The following is a 10,154-nucleotide window of genomic DNA, read 5'->3' on the forward strand; positions in this document are numbered from 1 at the left end:
CTACTGACAAGCTACGCAATATTGTGTTCATTATCGTATTGCATAGCTTGACAGTGAACTACGGCTCTGTGTAGTGAATGCTGCTCCATTTGAAAGCAGGTGATGGAGATTTACTACTAATCACAGAACTGGCTTTACTAACGAGATGCGCATGATAATTACATTCGACTGTGGTACACATGCCTTTTTGCTCTGAAATCTTTACTGATCTTTATAGAGTAAACATAATTTTATATTGTTAGTAATATTTGCATAACTCAGTGCAAGCATAGCTCGGTATTTAATATTTCACATCCATGTATTTAGTAAGTAGCCATGTTTGTTTGTCATATGGCAGGACACAGCAGGTGAGGCCTTCTACATGCTGTTCAGAGCCATAAAACACCAGGTGGATAAAGGGCCAGTAGATGCTGTTACAGGCAAAGCCAAATACACACTCAACGACAACCGACTGCTGCGGGAAGACGTGGAGTACCGCACACTGGTGAGACTCACACACTAATGCAGAAATGAACTGTCATGCATAATCTAGATAAAAAAGGTTGATATTTTACTGTTTCTTTATGTGTTTTTGCTCAGTGGTATCGTTTTCAATCTGATAACTCGTTCACACATGACATGTAACGTGACAGAGTCCTAAAAAAAAATAGCAAGTTTTTCATGAGCAGTAAAATGTGAAACTTTAAAGCAAACAACTGCTTTTCAACCTCTTTGCATGTTGTTCTGTAGACTCTGAATGTTCTGGTGAGCAGCGGAGGTGCTGGTGAGTCTCAGACGGTCCCCACTAAAGTGCTGGATTGTGACACCATCACACAGGTGAAGGAGAAGATTGTGGAGCAGACGTGGAAGGGCACGTCATACTCCCAGAGACCCTCCGCAGACTCTGTGCATTTGGGTAAGATGCACCAAGCCAATTATTAAAAGAAAAGTATATTTATATGCATAGTTACTGTATATTTGTTACTTGAAATACATAAAAATGAATAATGATTTAAAAAATATTTATGTATAACTATTTCATATAAAATAAAATAATAAGATTTATTTGATATATGTATGTATCATTTTATATTTTTATCATAAGGCATTTATTTGTGGTTCCTGTGATCCCGTGTTTTATAGAGTGGAGGGCGGGAATGGCTGGTCATCTGATCTTGTCGGATCAGGACTTGACATCAGTGGTTCAGGGGTCCTGGAAACGCCTCAACACCTTACAACATTACAAGGTCTCTCAAGTTGTACCTCAACATAATGACCTCATTTTGTGGAGAGAATTTTTTTTTTTTTTTTTTTTTTTTTGATTTGTAAGTGTTTCCTATATCTCTGCAGGTCCCAGATGGAGCCACAGTAACATTGGTGTCACGACAATCCAAGCAAATCCACCACGACAGCCATGACTACATACCAGGAGAGAGTAGGTTTCCTTGTTTTTAAGCAAGACGTGGTGTTTAGTCCCCCCCCACCGCCCCCCACCAAGAGTGTCAAAAACATCAGAATTCACCAAATCAGTGTAGAATTCAGCTGATATGCAAGTTTGCATATACTGATAGTTCTAATCAGAATATAGAGTTGATCTTAGTTGTTAGTTTTAAAATATTAGTTTTACCAACTCAAGTTTTTTTTTTTTTTTTTTTATTGAAGTGTAATAACACCTCAAATAATTATTTATGTTATGAATAGTAATATCTTTTCATTTATATCCATGAAGTCCCCCATAAAAATCTAATTAATTACATTTTTATATATAATATAAATTTTATTCAAAAGCAGACATTACAGATTGTTTGTTTTGCTTTAATGTTAAATTTTTTGTTTAATTTGAAAGAAATCAATGCTTAAATTTAGAAAGGATTCACTAAATTGAAGAAAAGTGACAAAGACAAAAATGTATCTTCTGAAAAAGTTCTGAAAAAAAGTCCTATTTTGATTTTTGCAATAATATTAAGCAGCACAACTGTTTTCAACATTCATAATAGTAGGAAATATTTCTTGAGCAGCAAATCTGCATATCAGATTATTTCTGAAGGATCATGTGACACTGAAGACTGGAGTTATGATGCTAAAAATTCAGCTTTTAAATCACAGGAATAAATTACATTTTAAGATTTATTCAAACAAAAAAATGGTTATTTTAAATTGTAACAATATTTCACAATATTACTGTTTTATTTGATCAAATAAATGCAGCCTTGGTGAGCATAAGAGACTTAAGAAAATATAAATATTTTAAACCTAATCGTCCCCAAATCTTTGAACTGTAGCGTACAAACCAAAATACTTCAAAGAAAACCATTTGGTCTACCTCTGTTACAAACCTTCTTATATTTTCATATATTCTTTCTTAACTCTCTCAGAGACCCCGATGTTGGAGGATGGAGATGAAGGAGGAGTGAAGCAGTGGCACCTGGTGAAGGCCAATGAGGAGGCGGAGCTACCCAAACACAGACGGGGCAGTCTGAGAGACAAAGAGCGTGAGAGAGCCAAGGCCATCCCAGAGATGTACCTCACACGCCTGCTGTCTGTGAAGGTACCACACACACACTCCACTTTAACACTGGAACCGCCACGGGGGAAATTCTTTCAAATGTACATAACAGACTTTCAATAAAACATCAAGTCTCCCAGTCACTGACCTTTACTAAAACTGTGTCATTTACAATCCCGTTGTTAAAAATTGTTTAGATAAACAAGATCAAAACACAGGGCATATTATACCTATAAGCGCCACCTGGTCATATTTACCCACTATATAATGCCTGTATTTTTGTGCTGTAATTTTCTTTCCGCTTGTTGTACATTGCTAGGCAGTGCCTCTCACTCACTGAATTAGCAGTTATTAGTTTCATAAATAAAGACAAAATGAGTAAAAGAAGGCGATTTATGGATACTGAAGAGGTATAGAAGCACTAAATACTATGATGAGCGATGGAGAGGACAGCTCACCTGACAGCAATAATATTTATATTTTTTAGCCTATATTTTTTAGCCTAATGTTACTCATAATTATTAAAAATTTGGATTATTACATTTTTGTTTTGCCATTTCTATTGTTTATTGTGCACTTCTGTGTTGCCATTTATTCTAGTCTGCCCGTTTCCTGAAGAAAAAAAAAAAATCTATGTATTTACTTCCTTCTAATTCTCGTTGTCAATGCAAGCTTGTTTAGCTTATATTTGACCGTTTGAAAAGTGATTAGTGGCCTGCTTTTTAAAAAAAAAAAAGCCTTGAACATAAAACAACAGGACAAAAATATAGCTGATAACTAGACATAATCATTTCATGACTCTAGACACTTCTTTGGGAAGACAGTGGCATAATACAGTGAAATAATCTGTTCTTCAGCCATATATAAACAGTTGTCATGTGCATGGGTAAAATTAATCTGCTGGAGCTTTTAGGTGTACAGCGACCCCTGGAGGCTCTAGTGTTAAAAAGGCCAGATGGATGACCTGTACTGTGTGTTTTAGGGTACACTGCAGAAGTTCGTAGACGATCTGTTCACTGTGATTCTGAGCACCAGTCGGCCGGTTCCTCTGGCTGTCAAATATTTCTTTGATCTGTTGGATGACCAGGCTGCACAGCACAACATTACAGACCCAGAGACAATCCACATATGGAAAACAAACAGGTTGGTAAATACTTAAGGTCGGATAAACCATCAGTTATAGCTAATTTGATCACAACTTGTATTTTGACTGTTTTGCAGCTTGCCACTGAGATTCTGGATTAATATCTTGAAGAATCCTCAGTTCATCTTCGATGTTCAGGCCTCTGACAATGTAGACGCAGTGCTGTCAGTCATTGCTCAGACCTTCATGGACTCCTGCACCATCGCCGACCACAAACTGGGCAGGGTAAGCCAGTCACAATGAAGCTGGAAGAGATGGATTGTGGGAAAAATCCAGATAGAGATCAGCTGCTAATGACTTTCTGTGTTGTACATACAGGATTCCCCTATCAACAAGCTCCTGTATGCTCGGGACATCCCACGCTACAAACAAATGGTGGAGAGGTGAGTTCAGATAGCCCATATTAATGCAGTTTAATGCTTAATGCGTAATGACATGTGCTCACCGTATTGATTGATTGTATTTCATCAGGTATTATTCAGATATAAGACAGACCATCCCTGTCAGTGATCAAGAGATGAACTCTTCTCTAGCTGAACTCTCCAGGGTGAGTTATGGGCATTAATCTAGTCTGTGATACTCGGGTTACCATATCTGCCTCTGTCAAAGTTGGGGAATGTTTTAAGATTAAGTTTATGTATAAATCCTTCTGTCAAGTCCTACAATATGTATATCTCTGACTTCATTTCTGTTTATTTTCCAGCCATTTAAAATTTTCTGATAAATGTACTTTGTACTATTGTACTATATAACTATTATAAGCTGTTGGTCTGATTCATATGAAATTTGGCATGCATCATCTTGAGACACTCATGACAAAAGTTATCAAAAGATTTAGATTTGCCTAAATTTTCAAGAAACTTGAATAGTGATACAGTAGTTTCAGACAAATACAGTCCAGAGTTATATTAAAAAAATTCCAAGGTGTATAATCGCAGTGAATGGTGGTTGAGATTTTGAAACCCAAAAAAGTGCATCCATCCATCATAAAAAGTGCTCCACACGGCTCCGGGGGTTAATAAAGGCCTTCTGGTGCCGATGTGTTTGTGTAAGAGAAATATTCATATTTAAAACTTTATAAACTGTAATCTTTAGCTTCTACTAACTGTTGTGCGCACATACAAGAAAAAGTGGTGTTCCAGCAGATGAGATAGCCGTAACGCATACTTCATTATAATATTAATATATACCCTCTGCTGTGCTTCCTTTGCAGAACTACTCTAATGAAGTTAATCATCTAGTGGCATTGCATGAGTTGTACAAGTATATCAACAAATACTATGATCAGGTGAGAACTTCAGTACATTCTGTCTCTCTCTCTTTCTGTGTATGTTTATGTTTTACATTAATATTGTATTAATAGAATTTGAAAAAAGAAAAAGTTTTATATCAAACAGGAAGGTGCTTTGCCCTTTAGATGAGTTATTGATATTTGCATGCTCTGGTGTGAATAGTGAATAGCACGTTCTTGTCATGCACTCATGCTTTGGCATGTGTTTTATAGCAACCTAGTAACAAACGATGCACAGTATTAACAGTGACAAAAATAAACCCTTGTTGCAAACATCTCCTGCCCAAGTGCCCCATGTTAAAAAATACAGCAATATTTGCTGGTAGACAATTAATTTTATCATGAGGAATCACATTTTTCTTGATCTTTTGAGAATAAAGTATTTGTTGTACTATTAACATGTCACTTTAGGTCACTTGAACACCTTGCCTTTTCTTGTAAAAGTTTGCTATGTGCTTTTGCAACCTTCTGATGTCAGACAGATGGATATGAGCACTGTCAGTTCATTCAGAGGAAGTAGAATAAATACTTTTATTCAAAAACCAGAGAAACTAAAAATAAGAGTAAAGAGCTGATTGGCTGAGAAAAACAAGAGCAGTTGATGACGGACAACCCTAAACCCTAAAATACATGTCTGTAAAATTAGCAACAACCTCCAGAAAGCTGGGGTGATGCTCTGACAATCTGCTGTCCGCAGGAGACTTTGACACAGAATTACAGAAGCTACACAGCAAGATGCAAACCTCTGATCAGCACCAAAAATAGAGAGGCAAGATTAGAGTTTGTTAAAAAGCACAAAGATGAGTCAGTAGAGTTTTATGGACCGATGAGACAAAGATTAACCTTTATTGGAAATAAGTGATAGGAAAACAAAAGTGTATTACCCCTTTTTTCTTTGTCTGAAACTAAACAGCCAACTCTGGGGCAATGGTTTACATATCAGCAAATTAAAAGATCCACAATCATCTTTTTGTCTGTAACTTTTTTTTGTCTCTTCAGATCATCACAGCTTTAGAGGAGGACTCCACTGCTCAAAAGATGCAGCTGGGCTACAGACTCCAACAGATCGCTGCAGCTGTGGAGAATAAAGTCACTGACCTTTGACCTGAAACCTCGGACAGACGCTTGAAAAGACTGTAAAAGAGACAAAGCCAGTGACTGAAAGAGACCAGAGACCTTGCCAGAAGGCATGAACTCTTACTTCCTGAAGACTCCAGAGCACAGAGGAGAAAGAGGATATTTGAGACGGATGGTTACGATTAAAGACAGCATTCACAGATTCGAGAAGCGTGAATCTCTCATAGATGTTACACGTCCACTGTTGCTGGTCTGTAGAGCTGCTCTCTGTTTCATCTGCACAGCCGTCACTCGCCAACACGCTACAGTGCCTGTAAAACTACTGATGTGTGCGGGGCTTTTCTGAGAGATGCACTAGTCCTACAGGGTTTGTTGCATTGTGACTTGAGGCCCCAAGCTCAGAATGTTGTTTTCAGCGTGTCAAGCATGCTTGAGCACCACCTTTCCTGTATTTAAAAAAGAAGTCTTACCGTTTGTCGGATTCTTGGAAAACTGCTAATTCATGCATTTGGTGTGATGTGCTTTATGTTGCAGCCTGTGTCTTAATAAAGAATTCAAAAAAAGAGAGAAAAAAAAAAGGATGGCTTCTAAGGACAACTAAATGAATTTTCTTGCTCAACACTCCCTTTTGTTGAGTGTTCTCTCGTTTTTATCCAGATTTTTTTGTTTTAAATTAAAGACACCGGTTTAAGGGACCTCAACCTAACAGGGCCATTTGAGATCTTCATGTGGCACAGGCTACAGTATTATATACATTAACATGCATGGATACTCACCGTGAATTCAGAGATTTTAGGTTGGCACATGCATGTCGCGTGTGCATTTTATTGTCGATTCTGATTATGTAAATGGCAGGTTAACCCGATTAACACACTTGATTTAGGTGAATAGTTTTCATGTAACGTTCACAATGCTCAGTTGTACATTTGTTCATACTCACTAAGGTTTGTTTCTTCAGTGTTAAAGTGTACTTTTCAATGTTTTTGGTTGGCTTTCAGAAAAAAAAAAATGTGGCTGTCCCAAATGTGTGTATATCTGCGATTCATCCCTGCACACTTGGCTGAAATAGTTATGCCAGAATTATTTAATTTATGCTGGGGGTTTTTTGTGTGTGTGTGTATGTGTGAGATCATGACCATCCTTTCAAATGTTTCATTAACTATTTTCACAGTTGTTTTTTGTTTGTTTTTTGCAAATTAATTCTACAGCTGTCACACTCTAAATTCTTGATTTGTTTCGTGATCGAATCATGGCTAACTTGATTCGCTTATATATAGTTTCTGAACACTGAATGCACATTATATTGTGAGCTGCTGCGATAACTGTCATACTGTGCATTGCTCACATGTTTTACGTTCTTATTGATTTTTATGTATTTATTTATTTATTTTGTGTTCGATTAATGAACAGACCAAATTTGGTCATTTATGATCCACCCCCAAATTTAAAATTACCTTTTTTTTTTTAGCTTGTAATCTACAGCGAACTGATTGCAGTTTTCAGTTGTTTTTTTTGATTTTTTCATTTTTTTTTTAGGTGTTTTGTACGTATGTGTGGCTGTGATACACTATAGATTTTCCAAGGATGCGCTGGCCTATTTGAAGTGATTGTAAATTCTTTCTACCATCTGTTGTTCTTCTACCTGTGCATTTCTGTTCTGTTGTAAATAAAATGTTGCTATAACTCTACAATGTTCAAACTCAAAACTATAAAATGTTTCTGAATTTGTTGAACATTCAGCATTTTAAGACTAAATGATTTCATCTCTTTATTTAAGGAACATTTTTTTAGTAGTTTCAGAATACCATTCCGTAATTATAAGTGTCTCCATCACATCCTTCCATACACACAGTAAAGTAAAGGTTTACTTTATAAGGACTTTCTATGTGTGCTGCTGTCACCCAGGATTCACTCCAGCCAGGATATGTGCATCTGCCAGGTCTAAAACCAGCCTCTGCGGGACAGCAGCAGAGAGATTATATTTATCCTCATATCTTTAATCCCTGTCAGAGAAAAGACCTCAGGAGTGTCTTCTCTAGGTGATAAACATCAAGACTTCTGCTCCCTGTGTGAACCTGATTTGCTGTTATCTTAATTGTTAGTCTTTAAACCACACATAATGCATTCATATGCTGACAAATCGCTTCAATCGTGATGTGATCCTAACAAATGGTAAGCTATATTGTCAATGAATATGAATCTTTTACAGGTTACTCACTCATGTTTTAAATAAGGTCGGGTCAAAACTGCTCACTGGCACTCAGAAGTGTGTGTGTGTGTGTGTGTGTGTGTGTGTGTGTGTGTGTGTGTGTGTGTGTGTGTGTGTGTGTGTGTGTGTGTGTGTGTGTGAGAGAGAGAGTGAGAGAGAGGTACTGACTGATAAGTGCTTTCATGTGTGTTTGGAAACCATCCAAAGACTGAAGGTCAGAGCATTTAGACCGTATAGAACTTCCTTCAGGAGTATCTCATTTACAATCAGTGCATAAACACAATGACATTAGTGGTGCAAAATGGATTTAATATTGATTTAATCGTCAAAAATAGCTTTTACCACAAATGAGTGTTTTATTTGTTTAATTTTTGTAAATTTGATTTTGAACAAATGATTTTGAAACTGATATTTAAGGTAAAAAGAAAACTACAGTTGCTTTAACTACAAGCTTAATAATCATTGAAGCAGCTTGTCATATTAATATAGAATTCTCTGTGTTTATCACATATAGCATAACTGCTGTTTTGGAGATAAAACTATTCCTTTTATAAATAAGGTTAAAAGTAATAATTAAGTAAAATACATTACTCTTATAGAACAATGATACTACATGCTGGTGGCTATTTTAGCACAGTAGCAAGCATCAGCAGCTGATGTTATTGAGGCCAATGGAAAGCTCAATACACTTTTAATGGAAGATAAACACCTTCAACCCAAGGCCATAAAAGCTCATCCACTCCAAGCTTTTCAAGGCCTGCTGAATCCTTCTCATTGCTAATGAACTCTTCATTCAGTTATTATGTGCCTTGTGATTAATTCTCAGCTGCTTTCTCCTCCAGATAATTGCTTTTGATGTGTTGGCAGTTGGTGGTATGAGAATAGCTGTGATCTATTTATGACCCACGATGCAGTTTTGAGACATGTCCCATTTAGAGTACAAAGCCTAGGGGAGAACTAGGAAGAGAATTAGCCTGAAAATACAGATTTTATTACTTAGCAGTGTTTATTAATCCTCTGATTGTGATCAGACTGAACTAGCACAGTGTCTTCCATAAAATACATCTAATAAAAAACTTTTAATACGTTTATGACTGTATTTAAAATAAACAGTTTTCACAACACATTTTACTTCCATAATACATTGCATTTCCAAATCAAACAGGGAACACACTTGAGAAAACTGTGAGACTTGAAAGGCAATAAATACCTAAACAGAGACCTGAATATGATATGAGTTTGCTAAATCATTACTCTATTTAGTTACAAAATGTGAAGATATAATATAATAACAAATAATGACATTACATGCAATTTATGATCCCTCATTCATCTACATTCATTTAAATAGATATTTTGGGTTCATCTACTTTCATGCACACCCACAAATAACCCCATTTCTACGGTATGTATCACTGTAACTAGTAAGTGTTAACAAGCTCATATTAACCGCAGACAGCTACTGTATCTCTCTATCTCTCTTTCTCTTTCCTCGATAACTGGTGGCTGTTTTCAGCACAATGCACAGAAACCACAGCAACTCACGCTCCAAACTGCACAGTGTGTGTTTTTGTGAATACCACCGTCTTTTTATAGATGGTGATGTCATGTGTGAGTATAATTTGCTTTACATTCCATTCCAAATACTGCATATACTTACTGCCCTAAATATGTTACAGATAAACACTCACCCACTCCCTAGTGTGTTCATTTTTAATTATTGCTGCTGTGCAGATTATTGTAATCTTATTCTTTGAAATGTTGGTTTCTTGTGGCTTTGTACAGCTTATTTTAGCATCAGCAGCTTCTTGTTAATGTTTTTTGTCAGCTTCAGTGTTTTCTTTGCTTAGTTAAAGTGAGTAGCACAGCCACCTGTCTCCTCAGAATATCTCTCAACTCAGAAAGAGAGAGAGAGAGAGAGAGAGAGAGAGAGAGAGAGAGAGAGAGA

At 36.6% G+C, this 10,154-nt stretch overlaps 1 pseudogene; it reads left to right on the forward strand.

The window, feature by feature from the left end:
• Positions 1 to 7,480, forward strand: part of LOC109062310 — an 83,658-nt pseudogene extending 76,178 nt beyond the window's left edge.
• Positions 7,481 to 10,154: the final 2,674 nt, after the last annotated feature.

Source organism: Cyprinus carpio, chromosome B23, assembly GCF_018340385.1.
Source record: "Cyprinus carpio isolate SPL01 chromosome B23, ASM1834038v1, whole genome shotgun sequence".
Lineage (NCBI taxonomy): Eukaryota > Metazoa > Chordata > Actinopteri > Cypriniformes > Cyprinidae > Cyprinus > Cyprinus carpio.